Source organism: Kogia breviceps, chromosome 7 (genome assembly GCF_026419965.1).
Source record: "Kogia breviceps isolate mKogBre1 chromosome 7, mKogBre1 haplotype 1, whole genome shotgun sequence".
Lineage (NCBI taxonomy): Eukaryota > Metazoa > Chordata > Mammalia > Artiodactyla > Physeteridae > Kogia > Kogia breviceps.
The window spans coordinates 8545796-8556205 of record NC_081316.1 but is presented as its reverse complement, the minus strand read 5'-3'; positions in this window follow the sequence as shown (position 1 = coordinate 8556205).

The following is a 10410-nucleotide window of genomic DNA, read 5'->3' as shown; positions in this document are numbered from 1 at the left end:
GGGACGAAGTGAGAGAGTGGCAGGGCATATATACAATACCAACTGTAAAATAGATAGCTAGTGGGAAGCAGCTGCAGAGCACAGGGAGATCAGCTCCGTGCTTTGTGACCACCTAGAGGGGTGGGATAGGGAGGGTGGGAGGGAGGGTGACACAAGAGGGAAGAGATATGGGGACATATGTATATGTATAACTGATTCACTTTGTTGTAAAGCAGAAACTAACACACCATTGTAAAACAGTTATACTCCAATAAAGATGTTAAAAAAATGTATATTATAATGGTAGATAATATTATAATAGTATTAATGATTAAATGTGGATGAGATTTATCTGAATTAAAACAGTGGCATGGGGGTGGAAGGGAAGAATGTTTCTAAATTAGAATTGCAGGATCTGGTGACAAGACATGGGGTGAGGAGTGGAAGGGGAGGATTCTGGGTAGATGACTTGGTTTCCAGGTTGGCGAGCAGGAGGAAGGTAGAGTCATTAATGAGGCTCGGTGAGAAGGGGCTTGTGGAGGAGCGCTATGCTTGGGCCATATTAACTCGAGGGGCCCGTGGGCTTTAGCCTTGGCCCTGAAGAGCACCTCCCATGGGAAATATATAAAGCTTGTTCTTCTGGTTTTGATAGCAAAACTAACAGGTTTACAAACTTCTCACATGCTAATTAAGCAACTAATTAAAACCCATCAGTTCTAAAAGGCATATGGTTTACTTAAGGTTGATCCAAGATTGATGTTTGCTAAAAACAATGTTTTAATAACTCATAAAATGAATTGGCTCTAATAATACTAGCATGGTGTTCTAATTTGCTGGTTATGTTTCACATGTGTTTTTTTCCATTTGGAAGAAATTAAATGAGATAGGCTAGATAAAAATGCCTAATGCCTCACGATCATTTAAAATTAGTTTCCTTGTCCTTGGACTCCACAGCAACTCTGTGTGGTAGGTAAGGTCTTTATCCCCCTTTTACTGTTGAGGAAACAGGCATAATTAAGAGAAGGTAAGGGACCAACACAAGAAGCTTCTGCAAGGAAGTAGGAAAGTCAGAACTCACACGTAGCTCCCCCACTATTACTGTAAAATAAATTATCCCCAAACTTAGCAGCTTCAAATAGTAAATATTTATCTCACACAATTGTTGACAGTCTGGAACCTGGGAGTGGCTTAGCTGGTGGTCCGGCTCAGGGTCTCTCATGAGGTTGATCTCAAGCTGTTGGCTGGGACCTCAAGGTCTGCAAGCTTAACGGGGGCTGGAGGTTCCATTTCCAAGTTTACTCATGTGGCTTCTGGCAGGAGGCCTCAGTTCTTCTCTATAGGGATGCTCATGACATAGCTTTTCCCAGATTGAGGGATCTGAGAGAGAGAGAGAGAGGAGAAGGAGAAGAAGAGGAAAAGTGAGAAAAAGCAACTACGATGGAATTCTTTATAACCTAATCTCAGAAGTGACATACCATCAATTCTGGCATATTCTACTCCTTAGAAGTGAGTCACTAGGTCAGTCTACACTCTAGGGGAGGGGACGTCACAAGGGTGTGAAAGCCACGAGGAAGGGATCATGTTAGAAGCTGCCTACCAAGGGCACCTTTTCCACTGGATACAGTATCTTGTCGTTTTCATCTTTGCAGCTACTCCCCCCACCCCTCTCCCAATACGTTATGAACTTCGTGAAGTTGCAATGTGACCAGTTTGGAGTGATACATATTTTCTGTAGACAACAGCATTGAACTACTTAGCCAATCAGGAAGTGGAAAATGGTTATAAAGGGATCCAAATACTTTCATTGCCAAGCCAGTATAAAATGTGACATGTGAAAATTGGTGAAAAATTAATTAGACAATTAAGCTTATTTCTACTTAAATACATTTAGGTGTTAATTGGAGGTCTGACTTGAGGTTTATTTTAGGGTGGATTTGTTATCTTGACTCTGTCCTTTAAGAAATGATCTCTGTTTAAATGCCAGGAAGCCTCCTGGTCTTGCTGAGAAACAATGTCTAGTTCATTGTCACGGTTCTTCTCCAGATGGGACTGATCAGGGTCAGAATGGCCCAGAAGGCAAAAAGGCATTTGCTTTGGAAACCCCGTCAGGAGGAAAAGCTTTCCACTGCCCGAGGGGCTTTTCTGGGAAGGCCGAATGGCAGTGGGAAAGGCATTGGATTATGAGTGGAAAATACAGGGACTCCTTACATCTCTCTGCTGTGACTTTGGGCAAGACTTTGCCTGGGTTTCATTTTCTGTATCTGTAAAATGAGGTGGGGAGAATAGATCATGTCTGAAGTCACTGCACCCATAAAAGTCCATGATTGTCGAGTCCAGTGGTCTCGCTGTGGGAGGGACCCCCTGCAAGGGTTTTCTTTAAAAAAATTATTCTTAGTGTGATCTCTTTGCTAGAATTTGTTTCATAGAGCATGCATCTGTTCTGGTTAAACATAGTAGGTTGAAAGCATGTTTACATGCATGCTGTTTTAAAATCCCATCGAAGTGATAAGAACAAAGGGCAAGGGCAAAGGGGACACCAGTGGACAGGAGAGGGAAGGAAGGAGCAGATATTGCAGAGCCTGCAGGGGGAGATGCTCACGAGAATACAAAAAGCTTGCCCTGCAGAATCCCAGAAAGGCCCAGGAATTCCACGGGATCACTGAGGGTGGAGTGAGGGGAATTAAGTGAAAACCTGGACGACTGATTGGTGACTTTGCCTTCCCCTGACGCTTCCACCCTCCTTCACCACCTCCAGGCAGGAGACCGGAAGCTCCTTCCCTGGAAAGACTAAGCGATGCCAGAGGAAGGGGCTCCCCAATGAAAAAGTCAATGCGCCTCCCGGTCACCTCACAGCGACTGCCACCACTGACAGGCCTAGTCACACTGGCAGCTGCCCACCAGCTTTTTTTTTTTTTTTTTTTTTTGCGGTACGCGGGCCTCTCACTGTTGTGGCCTCTCCTGTTGCGGAGCACAGGCTCCGGACACACAGGCTCAGCGGCCGTGGCTCACGGGCCCAGCCGCTCCGCGGCACGTGGGATCTTCGCGGACCAGGGCACGAACCCGTGTCCCCTGCATTGGCAGGCGGATTCTCAACCACTGCGCCACCAGGGAAGCCCTGCCCATCAGCTTTTAGTGTCTCCTTCTCAATGTGACCGCTCAGCCAAAGATCACCAGACGTGTGAGGAAAGCCTCCCGACAGGAGAGAGAGACCAAAAAAGGTGGACAAAAGAAACTGAAAAGAAAAAGAGACAATGCAAGGAACAAAAGAAAAGTCTAATAATTTTCCCGATAGACGAGAAGACACTCATCCCAATTTCTGCTCAAATGTCACTTCATCAGAGAGACTTCCTCTGGCCACTCTGTCCAAAACAGTATCTCCCATTACTCTCCACCTCCTCATCCTGCCTAATTTCAGAAAGAAAGAACAGAAATAAGTAATATGAAAAAAATCTCCCCAGAGCCCAAAGACATACATTTCCAGTTTGGCAGGGTCTGCCAGGTGCCAAACACAATGGGCAGAAGACTCCACTAGAGCACATCCCGGTGAAATTTCAGAACCTCAGAGGTAAAGAAAAGATCCTAAAAGCTTCCCGAGAGACCCAAAAAAGTGGGCTTTTACAAAGGATCAGCAATGAGAATGGCCTCAAATGGCTCAATAAAAACATCAGAAGCTAGAAGAAAATGGAGCCACGTATCAAAATCCTGAGGAAAAGTGATTCCAGCCTCTACTTCTGTACTGAGTTCAACGATCCATTAAGTGTCGAGGAGAAGTAAAGACATTTTAGACATGCAGGCGTATCTTTCTTGGAATAAACCAAGAAAGAGGGTGATAGGGTTCAGGGGGTCCATATCAGGACAGTGGCGAAGGAAGCTTCCGGGAAATAGAAGCAACTAGTCCAAAGGGAAGGAGAAAAACCGAAGGTTCCGGGAGGGAGGTCTGTGAGCAAAAGGAGAAGGGGGAGGTGACCTGATTGCTTGCTGTCTGGAAATGTTAAAAGGCTGGTAGAGGTGTACGAAAAGTCATTGTTAGATATCCAGAATACTAAGCAAATGAGAAAGAACAAAAAAAGAGCTAATTACTAACTTCAGGGTAAACAAAAATTTGTCCAAGAAAAGAAGCATTATCTTGGTACGCTAGTTCAGGTGAATAAATATCATAATAAAGCAAACATTAGGTGTTAACTTAAGCAAGAGCTATAATTACATTGAACAGAAGAGGGGAACAGGTCGTGCTTTAAAAGACCTCACTCATCACGCTGGCCAAGGGATGACGGAGAAACACACAAATCGAGACATAGCCTCTATGCTTGTTCTTTTTTTTGTTTGTTTAATTTCTTTATTTTTGGCCGCGTTGGGTCTTCGTTGCTGCACACGGGCTTTCTCTAGTTGCGGCGAGTGGGGACTACTCTTTGTTGCGGTGTGCGGGCTTCTCATCGCGGTGGCTTCTCTTGTTGCGGAGCAGGGGCTCTAGGCGCGCGGGCTTCAGTAGTTGTGGCGCACGGGCTCAGTAGTTGTGGCGCACGGGCTTCGTTGCTCCACAGCATGTGGGATCTTCCCAGACCAGGGCTCGAACCCGTGTCCCCTACATTGGCAGGTGGATTCTTAACCACTGCGCCACCAGGGAAGCCCTATGCTTGTTCTTTAGACATATGAAGGCCAATACCAGACAGAAATGTGCAGAAGAGTGATGGTGGTTGCCTCTGGGACTAAAAGGGGCTGTTTTTTGTTAAAAGTGTATTTAGTACAATTTGACTTCTTCAACTAGGAACAATCATGATATTGAGAAAAACAAAGATGAAGTTTAAAGGCTGTATCCCATGTATAGACAGTTCAGATTTACCCCTCCATCAACAGCCAGTGTGAACAGAAGAAAATCACGGCCAGAGGTGAGACCTGGCTCAGCTTACGCTGCTCCCTGAGTGTGATTTGAGGAGGCCTGGAAAGGTTGTCCTGCTTGCAAATCCCTATTGGTGATGGATGTCCCACAATTCGGTGGTGACCTTGGGAAGAGAGTGTAATGGGCTGGAGTTAAAGGATTAGGGGTTCAAATTTAGTTTCTGCCGCATATTAGCCAAGCAGTGTTAGGAAAATAACAAATCTCGCACATTCCCTGAGCACCCACCAGGACTTGTGTTAGATATTGGGGATACATATCTCCGTCCTCGAGGGGTTTAAGGATGGGGATGAGTTAGTTTCCTCACGGGTAAGATGGGAGTTCATCTGCTGTGTGTACGAGCCTGGCGTTGAGCCTGGCCGCTGGACAGAAACAGCAGTGCTGGGGGCCGTGACCCGCAGGACACGCAGAAGCCTGTGGGATATAGAGAGGCCGGGAACGCAGCGTCATGGGGCAAAGACCCCAAATCAAAGCACTTGTGCTTGGGGAGGGGGAGGGGGCGGAACAGTGATGCCTGTTCCATCCAAGCCTGGCTGAGCTGTACCATTATATTTCCTTCTTTAGAGTTTCCTTCTTAGGACTATCTTCAGAGAGCTAGGATTTTAGGATTTTAGAGGTGAGAGCCCTGCAAAATATCTAGGCCACTTATTCCTGCACTTTGGCAATTCATAAATCGTTTCACTGCAGTCCTGTGAATCCGTGGGTGGGGACGAACGCTGAGTGGAGGCCTGCTTCGGGCACCCTTTCACTCACCTGCTCCTTCGTGTTGCAGGTGAGGCGATCAAGGGTGGAGCACAGGCCAGCTGTGGAGATGACAGCAGAGCTGGCCCGAGAGCCGGCCTCCGGGCTCCGTCCTCAGCTTTGGTTGCATCGCATGTGCACCCTCAGGTGAGCAGTCAAGAGTGGGGTCACGGACTAGCTCTCGCCGCCGTGGAAGGAGGGGGGAAAACTTGAGGAGAACGACTTCCCGTTGAGGCTAGAGCCCTCTCTCGCACCTTCCCCACACCCCCAAACTGCCTGCAAGATACCTCTGCACCCCCCGATTGGGTCTCCGCCTTGGACCTCCTCCTCAGCCTCTCCTCTCTAAGACCCTCTGTGGGAGTCTTCATTCTCCGACCCCTGTAGCACTGGAGGCATTTAACATTGTTGGCCATTCTCCCCCGTGAGCCCCCTGGTATGTGGTACCAGTGTCTGTTGGTTCCCCAACTGGCCCCTAAGCAGGCCTTTCTCCTCCACTCATTCCTCTTCCGCCTGGCAAATGTAGGTGTTCCTGAGAGTTTATTCTTCACCCTCCAGTGATCTCACTCATTAGTACTTACATACATTCCCCAGCTTTTACCCCAGTGCCGTCCTCTCCTCCAAGCTCCAGACTCATGTTGTCAATGGGCGTGTTGACATCTCCACCTGGAACTCTGGAAGGCCCCCCAAGTAACATGTTGCAAACAGGAAGCTTTGTTTTTCTTTCGAAACCCGCTCCTTCCCTTTTCCCGGTCTTGCCTAATACACCCTCCATTCAGCCTCCACTTTGGAGTCAAACTTGACACTTCTTGCTTCTTTCCTGCCAGTTTCACACCAGTCACAAATCCAACCCAGCCTTTCTTAGAAATGTCTTTCTAATCTTAAAAGTTCTTCTAAACCCACCCACCTTCACTGCCTGGCTGTGTTGTTTCTTTTCTTCGCTAGTGCGATATTTTCCTCATTGGTCTCCACTCTCTCACCTCTCTTCAGCACAGCCTCTTTATCATCTAAAACACAAACCTGAGCGTGCTGCTTTCTTTCTGATGAAACCTCTACTAGAATAAAAATAAAAACAGCAAAAGGAGAATTTTTTAAAGTGTAATTCTCAGTGCTGATGAGGATGCTGTGAAACAGGCAATCTCATTTATTGCTAATAGAAATGCATGGGGGCTTCCCTGGTGGCGCAGTGGTTGAGAGTCCGCCTGCCGATGCAGGGGACACGGGTTCGTGCCCCGGTCCGGGAAGATCCCACGTGCCGCAGAGCGGCTGGGCCCGTGAGCCATGGCTGCTGAGCCCACATGTCCGGAGCCTGTGCTCCGCGACGGGAGAGGCCACAACAGTGAGAGGCCCGCGTGCCGCAAAAAAAAAAAAAAAAAAAAAAAGCAATTTGTCAAATCATTTTAGAATGCTGTATAAGAATACATCATAAAAGCTTAAATATATTGTCTTTGACCCAGTGATTCCATTTCTGAGAAGCTAAGGAAATAACCCCAGCTATGAAAAAGTTTCATGCACAAAGATACTTATTACATCATTATTTATATAAAGAAAAATGGGAAATAACCTAACTATATTACAATGGGAGTAATCTATGATACTAGATGGCCTATTATACAGCCATTAAAAATGACATTTACTCATAGAGGACTTCCCTGGTGGTCCAGTGTTTAAGATGCCACGCTTCCACTGCAGGGGGTGTGGGCTTGATCCCTGGTCAGGGAATTGGGATCCTGTATGCCACGCAGCAGGGCCACACACACACAAAAAGCCATTTACTCATAGAAAAATAAGACAAAATAAGATACACTAAAATATTAGTAATGATTACTTTTAACTGGTGGGATTATGGATGATTTTAATTTTCTTCTTTATAATTTTCTATATTTTCCAAACTTTCTACCATAAATAACTATTATAATTAGATAAGAATTTTTTTTTTTTTTGCGGTATGCGGGCCTCTCACTGTCGTGGCCTCTCCCGTTGGGGAGCACAGGCTCCGGACGCGCAGGCTCAGCGGCCACGGCTCGTGGGCCCAGCCGCTCCGCGGCACGTGGGATCTTCCCGGACCGGGGCACGAACCTGTGTCCTCTGCATCGGCAGGCGGACTCTCAACCACTGCGCCACCAGCGAAGCCCCAAGAAATTTATATTTAAGTAATGCTTAGAATAAGTTTATGGTAACTGACAAAAAAAAGCATACCAAATTGTACATGAAACATAATCTTGATACGAACACGAATAAGAGCATAATGAAATACAACAAACTTTCATCCCAATTGCTTCTAGGTGACAGCACCATATGGGATTTTTTTTGTTGATTTCACCTTCCTGATTTTCCAACTGTAGTGGAAAAAGTGTGAATGTTTGTGTGCATAGGTACACACACACACACACACACACACACAATATTAAGGAACTCTTCATTGCCCACAGGATTTAATTCACATCCCTTAGTGTGGCCTTCATGCTATAGGGACACCAAATGACACTTTATAAAATTGAGCTATAATTCACACCATAAAGTCCACTCTCTCCGTACCTACAACTCAGTGGTTTTTCGTACGTTCACAAAGTTGTGCAGCCATCACCACTAGCTAATTCCGGAATATTTCATCACCCCCCTCAAAAAAACCGTTTACCAATTAGAAGTTACTCCCCATGTCCCCCTTTCGAAACCCAGCTGCTGTGAATCACTAATCTACTTTCAGTTTCTATTAATTTATTCTGGGCATTTCATACAAATAGAATCATACACTATGTGGCCTTTTGTGTGTGGTTCTCTCACTTAGCATAATGTTACGGAATTCATCCATGTTGTGGCTTATATCAGTACTTCGTTCTTTCTTTTTTTTGCGGTACGCGGGCCTCTCACTGCTGTGGCCTCTCCCGTTGCGGAGCACAGGCTCCGGACGCGCAGGCGCAGCGGCCACGGCTCACGGGCCCAGCCGCTCCGCGGTATGTGGGATCTTCCCGCGCCGGGGCACGAACCCGTGTCCCCTGCATCGGCAGGCGGACTCTCAACCACTGCGCCACCAGGGAAGCCCTCGTTCTTTCTTACTGCCGGAGAATATCCGCTGTGTGGCTGTACCACATTTTGTCTATACATTTATCGATTGGTGGGCATTTTAGTTGTTTTCACTTTTTGGCTGTTGTGATTCATGCTGCTTTGAACATGCATGTACAAGTTTTTGTGTGGACGTATGTTTTCAGTTCTCTTTCTCATATAGGAATGGAATTGCCAGGTCATATGGTAACTCAATGTTTCACTTTTTGAGGGACTATTTTCCAAAACACCTACACCATTTGACATTCCTACCGGCAGTGTATGAGGGTTTCAATTTCTCCACATCCTTGCCAACACTTGTTAATGTCTGTCTTTTTTATTATAGCCATCCTAGTGGGTATAAGGTGGCAACTCACTGTGTTTTCTTAAAATTAATTAATTTATTTATTTGGTTGTGCTGGGTCTTAGTTGCAGCAGGTGGGCTCCTTTGTTGTGACACGAGAACTCTTAGTTGCGGCATGCATGTGGGATCTAGTTCCCTGACCAGGGATTGAACCTAGGCCACCTGCATTGGGAGTGCGGAGTCTTAACCGCAGCACCAGCAGCGAAGTCCCGTCATTGTGTTTTGATTTACATTTATTTCTCTAATGACTAATGATGCTGGCCATCTTTTCGTGTGCTTATTGGCCATTAGTATATATTCTTTGGAGAAATATCTATTTAAATCTTTTGCCCATTTAAAAATCAGGTCATTTGTCTTCTCATTGTTGAGTTGTAAATATTCTTTGTATATTCTAGATACTAGTTCCTTATCAGACGTATAATTTGCAAATACTTCTCCCATTCTGTGGGTTGTGTTTTTACTTTCTTGACGGTTTCCTTTGAAGCATAAACGTTTAAATTTGATGAAGTCCAATTTATCTGTTTTTTCTTTTGTTTTGTGCTTTTGGTGACATAGCTAATTTATTATTTAGGATTTTAGACTTCCTGGCCTAGTCCAAGGTCATGAAGATTTATACCTAGGTTTTCTTCTGAGAGTTTCATAGTTTTAACACTTACATTGAGGTGTTTGATCCAATTTGAATTACTCTTTGTATGTGGGTGGGAGGTGGGAGTCCAACTACATCCTTCTCCATGTGGACATTCAGTTGTCCCAGCACCATTCGTTAGAAAGACTATTCTTTTCTCATTGAATTATTTTAGCGCACTCACTGCAAACCAACTGACCATAAATATAAGGGTCAGGTGACATTTTTAGCTTAATTTCTAGCTTCATCAGACTTCTCAATTTGCCAAGCTTTTCCCATCCCTGATACCTTTGGAAAAACTGGTCCTTCACCTGACTTCCATTTATCCTGGTTGCTGACCATCTTCATTCTCTTGATGTTACCTGAACCCACAGCCGTCCCCTCTTCCCCTGGCAGTCAGATTCAGGGCTCTTGGAGCATTTTGCTCAGACCTCTGTCATTACTCTATCCACATTGTATCAAAGTTATTTATCCATGAGTCTGCCTAGATGGATATACTTTCACATATCCCAGAGCTGCAATCACATCTTCTTTTTCTCTGAAGCACGTAGCACAGCACCTGGCACCTAACAGGGATTTCATAAATGTTGAGTGACCATTGACTGAAATTTCTGAAAATTAAGACTGTAGTGAAGACTTCAACTGGGAGAGAAAAGGACAAATTATTGGATCAATGCCTCCCACCCTCTCTTTCTCCAATCCCAGAGAACAGTATTTGTTCATTTATTCCAGAAGTTTTTACCGAGTACCTATTATGTGCCAGGCATT